Source organism: Homarus americanus, unplaced genomic scaffold, assembly GCF_018991925.1.
Source record: "Homarus americanus isolate GMGI-L3 unplaced genomic scaffold, GMGI_Hamer_2.0 scaffold20060, whole genome shotgun sequence".
NCBI classification, from domain to species: Eukaryota; Metazoa; Arthropoda; class Malacostraca; order Decapoda; family Nephropidae; genus Homarus; species Homarus americanus.
The window spans coordinates 10,446-24,892 of NW_024744729.1; the positions used below are offsets into that span (position 1 = coordinate 10,446).

Genomic DNA, 14,447 nt, shown 5'->3' on the forward strand with positions numbered 1-14,447 from the left:
ACCTCAGGAGCTGGTGTAAGTTACGCACTTTAACTTGCGGAGTTCGATGTCAAATATTTGTTTTGAGTATACCATCTGTGTTTTGAGTATGCCAATCTGAGACTGTATGTCCAGTTACGGGGTACACAACGACATACATCCCCATAAATGTTTTTGAGTATCCGGCCCCTGTTAGTACAAGAACAGGAGAATTGACCCAGAGGAATGCGAGTTCAGTATAGCTGGATATGACTCATTTACGATCCTTTCTCAAAAAACTTGCAAGAGGGGTGTGGTTATCTATGCTAGGCAAGACCTTAGAGTCAGCCAGGTGAGAGTACAGGGAGAGGATGTTTTTGAAGAGTCCAAATGGTGTAAAATTAAATTACTTATCGTCAGGTGTATCTACAGATCCCCAAACTGTGGCCCACTAAATCAAAGGAACTTAAGAGCCTTAATAGACACTGCAGCAATGCTCAACCCTAGCCACCTCCATATCATGTGTACTTTAACTATGGCGACACAGACTGGAAAAACGAGTTCACCCGAAATGACTTGAATAACCCTGTTACTCTTTTTTTAGAAACTCTGAGAGATAATTTTCTGTTCCATCATGTTAGAGACCCGATACATTACAGAGGGGAGCAAACACCCAAGCCACTAGACCACATCATAACAAATGAGGAGGGTATGGTGGCCAAACTGGAACATCTTGCCCCAGTTGGCACCAGTCACCACATAGTGTTGTCATTCAGATTTAACTGTTACCTAGTTCAAGATAAGGCCAGGCCAAGGTGCAAATATTACAAGGGAAATTACAATGGGATGAGGGAAGAGATGAGGGGAATCCACTGGCCCAACTCATTGAGGCACAAGAACACATACACTACGCTGAATATCATAACTAGTAAAGTGACCCATTTGATCTATAAATATATACCCAAGACCAAACCCAGTGCCTCTAGGAATATGAGGGGGTCCCTACACATGAACCATGAGGCGGTCGATAAAGTTAAGAAGAAAACTCAGAATTCAAGACGTAGGTTGGGTCATGCGAGAGCAGGACAGGAGGATGTATGCAAGAGCCAGAAAACAAGCAAAGGTAGGTGTAGAAGGGCTGAAAAGGAGTTCCAGAGGCTGGTTGCAAGTGAGGTCAAGACAAATCCAAAGGCGTTTTACCGCTATGCAAAGTCGAAATTAAAAATGCGAGTAGGAGTATCAGACCTGAGGCTTGAAGATGGTAGTTACGCAGATTCTGACTAGGATAAAGCCGAGACATTGAACAGCTTCTTTTCCTCGGTGTTCACAGGAGAGGATGCGATTAACCTTCCTGCGTTTGGTGACAAACGGTTCGACACAGCAGTGACCCACATTATGTTCACAGAAGAGGGTATTAGAAATAAACTGTCAAAGCTGAAGGTCCATAAGAGTCCTGGCCCTGACATTGTGCATCCCAGAGTGCTAAGAGAGTTGTGCAACAAGCTTGCCGAGCCCCTAAAGATCCTGTTTTGTAAATGCCTGGATGAACAAAAGGTCCCCAGTGATTGGAAAGTGGTTTATGCGAGTCCTATACTCAAGAAGGGTGATCGTCACTCCACGAACAACTATAGAGGGGTGAGCCTGACCAGCATAATATGTAAAATACTTGAGAGTACTATCAGAGATGCCGTAATGGAACAGCTACTACAAAACAACCTTGTAGAGGATTGCCAACATGGTTTTATGCCGGGGCATTCCTGCTTAACACAATTGCTCAAAGTATTGGATATTTGGACCCATATTCTGGAACGGGGTGGTAATATCGATAACATATACCTAGATTTTGCCAAGGCTTTCAACAGTGTACCCCATGAAAGGCTGAAAATCAAACTGGAAGGGTACGGTATTTGGGGAAATATCCTAGCGTGGATAGAAGACTTTCTATATGACTGCAAGCAGTGTGTGGTGATTAATGGCACTAAATCATTATCTGTACCTGTCACAAAAGGGGTACCACAGGGCAGTGCTAATTACTTATCAACTATTGGTTTCCAAGGAATGATTTAGGCATTTATGTGTTATTCTGAAAGTACTTATTGTATCTCCCTGTGAATGGTGTTAGGCACAGTTTCAGTCATTGAGAGAGCACAAATACAAAATAAAAGTCTCTGTGGCAGTGGTGCCTTAACAGCTTGCTTGCCAATTTGTATTCACTCTAAGTATTTACAACCTGTTCCGCAGTCACTGATGACACTATCAACTGATTTAACTAAAGGCACAGTACTACACTCCCTGGTTGACCTTTGGGTGGCTAATCACAGCAGTGACCACAACTCCGTAAAAAAAAAAAAATTGTCTTATGACAAAGATTTTGTGGTTGTAGGCCTCTTGACCTGGGCTGTACCTCCAACTCAGTGGAGATTGAGTTTTAAAAAATACAATCGCATCTAGCATTAAAAAATCCTTTATTGGTTTGCACATCACTAAGACGATTCCGATGATCTTATGTAATTACTGTCAAATTGCTGCTGCTCATCAACGAAGGCCCGAGTTTTAATCAGGCTAACTACAGTCCTAGAATCAGCTTCCTGATCCATACTAAATAAATTAGGACAACTCATCCTTGACCAATGTTGTATCTTATGTCACCAATCAGATACATTTTTACATCTTAATTTATAAGAAATATTCAACATACCTTTGAGATTCCATCACCTTGAATCACACAATCAGATACAACCTTGCATCTTAACTTAGGAGAAATATTCAACATACTTTACATTTGAGACTACAGACCAGAGAGCTAAAACGTGAAGACATCTTGGTGCACAAGTGACGGCTTCTGCCCAGCCAACACCAGTAATGGTTGTCATGCTCGACCTTATGCCTCCCTCCAACCTGTTGAGAGAAGAGATGGTGACTTTCAACTTTTAATGATCTCATTATGTATCTAAGTTAGGTTAGTTTAGGGTTTTTTTTTTTTGCATGTGTGTGTGTGAGAAAGATAAACAAAGAGAGAGAGAGAGCATCAAAATACCCAAAACATGATATAAGCAACACATACAGTGCCTGACTCACTACTAATCATACTGTGCTCGACTCACTATCACTCATACAGCGCTCGACTCACTATCACTCATACAGCTCTTGACTCACCACTAATCATACTGTGCTCGACTCATACAGCACATTACTCATTACCAATCATACCTGGTAAAAAAACACAGGTGGTGTTGTCACGACCACGGTCTTACACGTCAGTTAGCACCAAAATCAAATGATTCATATTACGCTCAATAGCCCACAAAACATATAACTCGGCTTTCGTTGAGTCCTCCATCTGAGGAGTCCGTTTTCTTATCACTTCAAGACACCTCAGTCCTCCGTTATCCCATTTTCTCTGACTTATTGAAACCAACCTCTCTATAAAATGAATTTGAGTGTGAGAGAGAACACCCTTGTTTTGAGTCAACCTAGATATGTCTGTTTACAGTGGGAACATTCAAGATCCATTGTGAGTGGGGTAGAACGCCTCAACTGTCCTTATCGTTAGTAAAACGTGTCAAGTGAGTGAGTGTCGAGTTTGCCAGCTAGTGGCGTATTTTATGTCGTCCGTGGGGGTATCCATGAGTTTCTGATCGCGCCTGAAGTTATATCATTTTGTTGCCCCGACATCAGAGAATCTGATGTTTATAGTTTAGTTAGTGGCAGTTGTCTATTTGAGAAAGTCATTAATTTCCTGAACTATTCTGTCAACTGGTATAATCTCCAAGATGTAGCGCCTCCCCGTGAATAGCTCCTTGTTCGCCTCAGGCCTTTGCTTGCAGAATTAATGTTATCGACGTGTATAATCCACCTTTTCCTGGCAAGCTCAACCTCTGATTAGATTATATGAATAGACATAGGAAATTACCCTGATCAAGAACACTGGAGTTCATAACTAAGTTTACAGTGATCCAAAATGGTAGAGAAGTTATGTTGTTGGTAAGATCGACCCTTCTGGTATGAATACGGAGGCCCAAGCTGCCCCGCTGGTGCACGTATATACCTCTACACGAGGGAGAATCACGCATTTGTGACTCTTCCTCAACGTCTCTCCAGGTATGTTAACGTGTGTTCCCCGCCGCCTATTAATTCAGTTTAACTTGGTCAATTTTGTGAATATCAGTGTTCAGGTGTTAACATAGTGAATTCTGTGCCAATTAAGTCAAGTAACGTAGAGATTTAGATATCATCTGAACCGTTGCCAGACGTATGTTTTGTATAGTTGAAGTTAGGCATTTAGGCATTCGTGACTCTTCCTCAACGTCTCTCCAGTGTGTTGAGCTGAATACTCATCGGCTAACGTGGGTCGGTAACCGGGTTGGACGATGCCGTTAATTCGACAGGACTGAACTGGGAAGTCCGTTTCCTGCAAATCAGGCACCAGCTCCCTGGGCGTGTGTCTGTCTACAACCGACCCCTAACAGCGATCTTCATTTGTTGTAGAGACCAGCGTTACCCTGGAGCACTCCTCACAGTTACATGGGCCTAAGTATTATTGTATCTTGTTTGGGGGATAACTAGCCGAAATATAGTATCCCAGGTTAAGTATTGAACCACTGAATGAGAGTTAAAAGTGCCATGTTGTTCCTTGAGAATTAACAGGAGGTATTGTATGTTGCGATAATTGTGGAGTTGTCCAGTGTGCTATGTATTCATCGGTAGTGACCATGAAATGATAATCTGAGAGTATAATGATATAACCAAGAAGTGAAGAGTTAATTTGCTACTTGGTAAGGTAAGACCTGAGGGTCCAGTGATATCTGGTGTATACCCAGTACTGAATATCATTTGGCAGAGTGATAATACCACAATTGTCGATTGAAGTAATAAGTATTTGGAGGTATTTAATGAGGTAATAAGTTCTTGAAGTGTTTGATGACTTAATAAATAAATTGCAGTTCTGTTTTGTCTGAGTGAATCTAAGATGCATCTTATCCAATCACTGTGTTAATAAATATTAAATTAGTAATCTACGAGTATCACCACTTTATCCTTTCCCACATTGGTTCTCAGAAAATAACTAACTCACAAGCCTAGAAGCTCGCTACCTAACAGTTAACTAAGATATGTTATATTATAGAAAAATCCTGGGTGGTGGCAGGTCTACCGTTGTAAGTATAATAAGTGTGGTAATAAGAAAGACATGGTTTCCCAGGTTAATCCATGGTTTAGAATATAACTAGAACAAAATAAATGGAAGAGATTATAATATATGAAAGAAAATGAAAAGAAAGAACATTGACTTGGAAAATATAAGCAAGAGAAGCATAAGAGTTACTTATATAAGAATAGAAGGTATATAGAGATAAAGAACATGTAAGAATATAAGCAAGAATATATAAGAATAAGTATATATGTAAAGAATTGAAGAAGGATAAGTATATAAAACAGGATACTCATTGGAAAGAATGCTACAACGAACATATAAGTATATGAATAAATAGAATACTAACAGAAAAGAATATCTGAATGGTAAATTATTAAAAGAGAAAACTCGGCCCGTTACACCTGAACCTGGCTGATGCCAAGTCTGAGGGCCAGGTTTCTCCCTCAAGAGGATCCTGACTCCTGGAACCACTGGACAAACAAGCATGCTGGTCCAAAAACATCCTTCCCAGAATAGACTTCTGACCCCGTCCTAAAGGTCGGGGAAAGATGGTCAGATTCAGTTGATTCCAGTTGATAGGTGACTCTCTTTATGGTTGAGTTCTGAAGAAGTGAAACCTAAACCTAGGATGTGGAAGAAATTAAAAAAATAATCCAGTGCAGATTAAGTGGCACATATCCTTCCTTTGCTTGTATAAAACTTCAGTCTATCCTAAGGTGTTTCCTCACTCTTCTTCTGCTACAGTACAGTAAAGTCTTATGTTCTAGTCAAGTTTCTCCCACATATACATTACTTGAGAATAGTTTTAATTCATATCACCAGCCTTCCCACCCTCACTGTAATACTCTTCAATTATGTCTCCAGCAGTCTTCCCTCTCAATTAACTTTAGTCCAATCTTCCCTCACTCTGACCATAACATAGCATACAGCTCACAGGTGGGGAAAGTTGATAATCTCCCAGTAATTTAAACAGATGCAAAGAAAAATATCTAAACCAATTCTATCAGGCATTTGTATATTTAAACCAGCATATACTGTATAGTGAAAGGTTCTGCTCTTCCTGTAGCCACATAGGATCTTGGGGTCGGTAGGCAAGCCCAGGATAAAGGAGCTTACTGGTAAGGTTAACCTACCATAAGCGCGTACTGCACCAGGTACTATCATTCACTGTAAATGACCCATGGAAATGCATAAATTGTAACCCCTCAAAAATATTATGCATGTATAGTTTGACCCCAATTTTTTACATAAAAATTTGATCATTATGACTTAACTATACTTTAAGATACAGTAAACGGTAATTTCATGAAGTTACTTTGTGATTTTATCTCTTACATAATTATTGAAGTAATATCCTCACTTTAGTAAAGTTATTTACACCACAGTGTTAACTCTCACTTCTGTGTCATGGGAAAATAGGCAGACGTTCTGGAACGTCACCCGGGGCTTAAGGGTTAAGACATTTTGGGTTAGTATTTTCATTATAGAAAAGTATCTCGGCTTTTATAATGGAAGTCTATGGGAAAATTTATCTGATTTACTAAAGGTTTTTCAGGAACAGAACTCTCTTATAAACTGGGGAATGCCTGTAGAACCATCCTAATATTCAAAGTACCAGAAAATAGTAATTAATTACTATCTAGTCCTTTAGGTCCAGTTAACTTCAGATCTCCTTCACTTGCACGTCCAGCCCACTTTAGTCTAGTTCACATCAGGTCCAGCTCAATTCAGATCCACTTTAAACAGTGATGGAGAAAGTACCTGGAAGTATTACTTAAAATAAAGTACAGTACTACACTGTTGCTTTGTACAAATTAAAATTTGTATAAAGTAGCTTTCTTCAAAACTACTTAAAAACAAAACAAAAGTTAAATTAATTGAAGTGAAACACACAAGTAGAAAAAGTAAAAAAGAAAGTAGTATTTGTAAGGTATCAAAATTGATAAACAATGATTTATGCAAAGCTTAAAGTTATTAATATAATTAAGAGAGAAAATATGAGACTGAGCGGCATTATGTATTTACAATCAACTTTGGGTTAAATTTTTTTGTTTTTCTGTAATAACTAATCTTCACGTTTCTTGTGGCACTCCTGAGCTGGAATATCAGTTCAGCACAGGTGTTAAAATGATTTTATTCTTTTACTTTATATACAGGTAACTCGTTTTACGTGCGTTTGATTTAAGCGTTTTTGGAACAACGCGATTGTTCAGTTAATACCAAAAGCTAATTTAAACGCACCAATTTTTTAAATAACGCGCTCAAGACAGTTTAAATTTGCATAGTGTATTCACCTGGTCGTCTGGCAGTGGAGTCGCGTGTGATGCCTGGTGAGGTACTTGTAAGTTATGACTATAAAGTTGCAGTCATATCAACATCAACAATTTTATATTATTAATAATAATAATTATAATAATGTAATAATAAAGATAATTACTTCTAATGGTGAAGATAATGAAGTATTCTGTACAAAAACTTTGACCACGTCCAGCAAGCTTCCCGGGTATCACTTTCTCAGTTCACACCAGCACTACTACTTCTCTGTGCTCCAATTTGCATTGTGTTTATCACGTACCTTTTTAGTGTTAAACGCCGTTTCCCCCATTGACCATGTCTGTAAAACACCCATCTGCCTCTGGGACGCCTAAAGCTAAAAAGGCACGAAAAACAATCACAATGGACGTGAAATTAAATGTGATCACCGGCCTTCAGAGAGGAGTATGTGTGTGTTGGCCGCATGCTTGGTTTAAGTGAGAGCACTGTTCGTACCCTGTGTGGTATATGATGGTTCCCTTAACCTGTACCATTTACATGTATTCTTATGGGAAATTTATGTTTAATTTAAGAAGTTTTTAATTAAGCGGTGGTTTTCAAGAACGTGACCCCCGCGTAAAACGAGAGGTGGGTGTACTCTAAACATAAATACTTTGACACTAATATACAAACACAAAAAGACCAAGTTAGGGACTTAATTACAGGTACTCCACCGATTTTCCGGCAACGGATGGTCCGGCACCTCTTTTAACCAGGACAAAATTCCCTTGACCTCCAGATTAGTTTACTGGGCTGCCCACAGATGGCATTACATGTTAACCGCGCTCGCTTTGTTTATTCTGCAGTTGCTGGTGGTAGCTTCTTGATTTTGTGTAATTCTCAGCTTGTTTTGGACATATTTAACCCCAGCTATGGCTTCAAAGGCAAGTACAAGTGTCAGTGGTGGTGTAAAGCGTAAACACCAGTCCACATCGATACAAGATAAGGTGGAACTCTTGAGAAAACTCGACCGTAGTGTTTCGGTGTGACGGGTGTGTGATCAGTATGGTATTGGTTCGTCAACTGTGTGTGATATAAAGAAGCAAAGAGAAAAAGTAACGAGATTCTATGCAGAAAGTGATTCCAAGAAGCAAGTGTGCATTAGAAAAACATTGAAAGACAGTAAGAGTACTGAACATGATAGAGTGATGAGTTTCTAGCAGCCATGGTGCTTTAAAAATACCGGGGGGAAGGGGTGTATACCAAGTGGTTCAAAGGTGTATTGCTTAATTATTATATATGACCTCTGTTAATCCGGCAAAACGGATGGTCCGGAAAGGCTCAGGAACCAAAGGTGCCGGAAAATTGGTGGTGTACCTGTATTACTAGTGTAGAAGATAAAGAACAAGATACAGTAAACTAAAGCAATAAATGAGACAACTCCAACAATCAGTGCAGGAAGTATTAAATAACTTACAAGAAATAGTTACACAGTGATAACGTGGCACCTGGGGCTGACTAACATAACATGTCACGAGAACAATTGCAAATAAACAAACACAATGACAATCGCATTATAAAGAACCTGAGGTGGAGGAGGGAAGGAGAGACAGTGAGAAATGTGGGACTTCATACTGTATAGGTGTTGCACATCACAAGTGTAGCTTTAAGTAATACTAGTAACCCCGAGAGAACAAAATCCTGAATGAAACAAGAATGACACCAGTCTAGTTAATAAGACTGGACTTAAATGCATAGGTGGATACAGAACAGGCAGACATCCTGGGGTTGAGAAGATGTGTTTACCAGGTTATCACTCACCATCCAGAAAGGACAGGTGGTGGTGTACTACTGTGTCATGGAGCACCTGACAATAACCAGTAATGATGAGCGAATGAAACTAAATCGTCCAAATTTACTTTTGGTGTGAACTAATAGCAGAGAACAAAAAGCAAGGTGACAGTAGGTGTGTGTTATAAGGCTGACTCAACCTCACATGGAGAAGTGGCAGACTCCAATGTCATCCAGAACAGACAGTAGACTGGGTGAATCTTACCATACAAGCTGAGGAGCATACCTTGACCTTCAAGACACAACACATGAAGGAACCTACTAGAGAAAAAACATTCTGGATATACTCTTGACAACATAGGTAGCAATGGTGGACAAAGTCCACATCAGGGAAAAATTAACTCTGGCCAACAACCACCTGACCCTTGCTTTATGTCAACTCACTATATGCAAAAATTCTTGAGAAAATTCTGAGGGACACAATCTTCCAACACCTAACCGAGTAGTCTGATCAATGTATCACACGGTTCCATAGAGAATATCCTGTTTGACACACTTATTCAATTTCCTTGAAATGGTAACACATTACATGGACCAAGGTCTACCAGTGGATGAGTAGTACAGTCACTGTCAAAATTTTGATACCCGTGGTGAAACGGAGTCTCTGAACTGACTTATCCTGACTGTTTTCTGATGCAAGTGTGCTGTTTTATCTTATTTGGGGTCAAGCAAACCTTTGATCTCGGGCGTAATACGTGGACTTATCTAAGGCACTTGACAAAGTCCCAATTCACAGGTAGTCTCTAAAATCCAGCCACATAGAATCATAGGCCAAATTTTGAAGTGCATTAACAACAGGTTCAATGACAAGACACAAAGGGTGGTCATAAATGGAGTACATTCAGAATGGAAAACATTTCTCAGTAGTATAGCACAAAGTTTTATTCTTGAATCCAACCTGTTGAGATCTACATAAATGACAGATGAAATTATATCAAGACATATTGTTAGGTTTGTGGATGACATGAAGATATTTGGGAAGATTGCAAGTCAAGACGATGTTGCAACCATGCAAAAAGATCTGCACAAGCTGTTCAAATGGTCTTTAGACTAGCGAAAGACCTTTAACAACACAAAATGCAAGACTCTGCATGTAGGATGCAACAACCTAAATCACCACCATTCTGTTAGTAACACTTTCCTGGATACTGTCGATAAGGAGAAAGATATTGGTGTTGTCATAGATCAGTCACTGATGGAGGCAGAACAAGTGGAGGCAATAGTGACAAAAAAAAATCAAGATTTGGGAATTATAAAGCATAGCCTTCAAATACAAAGATATGAAAATGCTCCTTTAACTGTACAGATCTCAAGTATGTCCCAGTCTGGATTACTGAATACAGGGCATGTAAACACTACCTTCAAAAAGACCCAACATCATTAGAAAAGGTGCAACATGGTGACTAAAATAATTCCTGAACTATGTCATCTCGGTTATCCAAATAAACTGAGGGCCTGAGGACTAACAACCCTTCAGACAAGACACAATAAGGCACAACTCATACACATTCAAAATTTTAAAAGGGATGGAAAACATGAATCCCGGCCATTCTTTTTAGATTTCACGCACCAATACAATGGAGCATGACTCTAAGCTTACAAAATTATCATGCAGAATGACAACGAAATGTTTCTTCACACAGAGACTAGTAAACCAATCAGCAGGAACAGACAGTACTGTGCTTTAAAATAGCCCTAGACAAGACTATCAACAACAAAGGAGGAATCCTACAGAGACCTTTCCTCACCATTCTCGGTCCAGAACTGTTTTTGTTGTACATAATCGACATAGTCCACGCCAGCACACTCATAAAATACAACTTATTTGCAGACGATAGTAATTTCTATGCCAGCAACTCAGACCTCCATTCCTTGATGAGAACTATGAACACTGATTTGACTAAAGTCAGGACCTGGGTAATATGTAATAAACTGACCTTAAACCTTGAGAAAACCCACTATACGATCTTTCACAGGAGGAAAAACTTACCCCCAGACTTGGACCCCCTGTACCTTGGTAATACAGTCCTCAAACGCGAACAAAATACTAAATTCCTCGGAGTTATTGTTGATGAGAAAATTAACTGGAGAAACCACATACAAGCCATTCACAGTAAAGTCAATAAACAGTGCGGTTTCATGTATCACACTCGACAGTCACTCACTCTCACAGCAATGAAAGAAATCTATCATGATCTTGTTTACCAACACCTGATACACTGTCACACACTATAGGGGGTTTCTGGCTCTTCAAAAACACAATCTCTGGTTACTGCACAAAAGAGAGTTGTACGGACAATGACCTACTTGAAAAAACAGATCACACAAACGAAAAATTTGCTAAATTGAAAATGTTAAAATTCAAAGATATTAACACCTACTGCTGTGCCCTCTTTGTTTAAAAATCTATCAATCACTTGCTTGACAGTAATTACTTCCAGTTCCGGAATAAACAGAGATACAACTTAAGGCACCCAGAGCTACTAAGACCACCCCCCATGCGCTCCTCTCAGTCCCAGACCTCCATAAAATATCACGGTGTGAAAGAACTTACCCCCACCCATCCGAGCAAAGACTACACTCCCTTCCTTTAAATCATCTCTTAAAAAATATATACAATATTGTCAAAGTAATAATATTTCTTGTAATACCTACTACAGCTCCTCCCCGACTTACGACCTGCCTCAGTCGTTCCAAAATGTTGTCAAATTACGTTTTTTCAAGTCCCAACGTCAGTACACAGGCAAAATTTTTGTTTGTAATTCACTTTAAAATGACTGGCAAGCTCATTTGAGTTTTGTGGTGTTGAGAAGAGAATGAGACACCCATTTTAGATTTTCTATGTACAGTCGGCCCTTAACATTCGCGGGGGTTAGGTAACAGAGATACCCGTGAATGTTAAAAATCCGTATACTATTGCTGCCCCCCCCCCAAATAATCCCTGGCCCCCCATGTCCTTATTTACCGTATATACCTGTGTGTAGTTCGAGTTTTTAAGACCAAATTATTTGGCAAAAATTGGGGGTCGACCTCTAAACGGGTAATAGTTTCGTTAGGTTGAAAAATATTTACCAGTAACTACCAGTAAACACTGGAAACGATGCACCAACACACCACCAGCTGTGAGTGTCGGTACAGTTGCCAGGGCAGATCTCTTGCGAGCCCAAAGTAGCCAAATCCATGGTATGGTAGCACAGGATGATGTAAAACAAAGTATTCATTTATTAAAGTTAATTTATAGATACTGGACATAAATTTTTGTTCATTACATTTGAAACATCAATCTTTGTTAATTAAATTTGAACCAAGAGAAAACTACGATACTGGATTTTCATTAAAATATTACATCACAAGTATATTTTACCTTAACTGTTGTATTACAATAATATTCTATCCTAATTGATTTGAATAAATACTACGATACCATATTTCTGAATATTTTCATTAAAATCCATCCAAATCATTTTCCTTGCCATCGGCAGCACCAAACAGCTTCTCCCAGTCCTCTCCTTGAACAGGGCTAGAGGGTACGTGTTTTTCGAATCGTTTTCAATTAAAAAAATGTTACATCACACGTATATTTTACCTAAACTGCGCCTGAATGAATATATTCTTGGAAATAAATACAGTGGTACCCCACTTAACGCGGTCAATTGAACCCAGAGGGTCCCGTGTTAAGTGAAAACCGCGTTAAGTGAATAACAGAACATATGGGATTAATTCCAATAGAACCCAGCCCGACCCCCAAACTCCACTTTTTGACGACAAATAACTATGTTGTAGTAAAAATAACATCTTAATTTTATGATGGTACATGCACACAATTAATACTTAAGAGAAATACAGTCGCCAAGTTAATGTCCATTCAAATAATGGACTCAACTCCCTCCCCCTCTCACACTACAGTACACAGCCAGCTAACAGATGATCAGTCAGTCCCTCCCTCCCCCCCTCCACCCCCACCAACCGTCCCAAGGAGATGTGTGGGATAACCTCAAACTAAAGTTAGGAAAATATAATTGACATTGCTGGATTCCTTGTAAGACCAGGAATATTTTGAATATAAATGTCATATATTTTTCACAAAAGATAACATACTTACTCAGATTAAAAATTTTATCTAAAAATTGTATGTTTAATGCAAAAAATATGTTGTTTATATTCAAAATGATCACCAAATTATAAGAATTCCAGCAATGTAAATTATATTCTGGCCGGATAATTTGTATGAATTTTATGAGCTAAAACAAATATCTACAGTTAATAAAAAAAAAAATATATTCTTCAACACTATCTGTCAATCAAAGTACCCCACCTTGCCTCCCCCCCTCTTCCAACCGCGTGGTCAGTCCCAACCCTCCCCCCACCACCCACCAATCCTCCATTCAAGAGTTTTTAACATTTAGTAATAAATAATACCTCAGATTAAAGTTAGGATAATATAATTGACATTGCTGGATTCCTTGTAAGACCAGGAATATTTTGAATATAAATGTCATATATTTTGGACAAAAGATAACATACTTACTCAGATTAAACATTTTATCTAAAAATTGTATGTTTAATGCAAAAAATATGTTGTTTATATTCAAAATGATCACCAAATTATAAGAATTCCAGCAATGGAAATTATATTCTGACCGGGTAATTTGTATGAATTTTATGAGCTAAAACAAATATCTTCAGTTAAAAAAAAATAATTCTTCACCGGGTAACAGATGGTCGGTCGGTTAGTCCCTCCCTCCCCCCCACCCCCCACCAACCGTCCCAAGGAGATGTGTGGGATAACCACTAAATTTTAATAAATAATACCTCAAACTAAAGTTAGGATAATATAATTGACATTGCTGGATTCCTTGTAAGACCAGGAATATTTTGAATATAAATGTCATATATTTTGGACAAAAGATAACATACTTACTCAGATTAAACATTTTATCTAAAAATTGTATGTTTAATGCAAAAAATATGTTGTTTATATTCAAAATGATCACCAAATTATAAGAATTCCAGCAATGTAAACTATATTCTGGCTGGGTAATTTGTATGAATTTTATGAGCTAAAACAGGCAGTCAGGCAGGGTGGCAGGTGGGGGGTGGTGCGAATCTAAAAATAGCTCTCGAGCCGGACACTCACCGGACACTCACCGCGTTGCTGTGGAAAAATCCCGGTTAAGTGAAAGTTCAGCTTTGGCAAGGCACCGCGTATATGCGAAAACGCGTTAAGTGAAAG

At 38.9% G+C, this 14,447-nt stretch overlaps 1 long non-coding RNA gene across 1 annotated transcript; it reads right to left on the minus strand.

Moving 5' to 3' along the window:
* Positions 1–2,404: 2,404 nt before the first annotated feature.
* LOC121878007 lies at positions 2,405–7,153 on the minus strand. The gene is made up of 2 exons (XR_006091080.1): positions 5,512–7,153; positions 2,405–2,856 (listed from the first exon to the last, which is right to left on the minus strand). It is a non-coding gene; the product is annotated as an uncharacterized LOC121878007 (long non-coding RNA).
* Between the last annotated feature and the right edge of the window lie 7,294 nt (positions 7,154–14,447).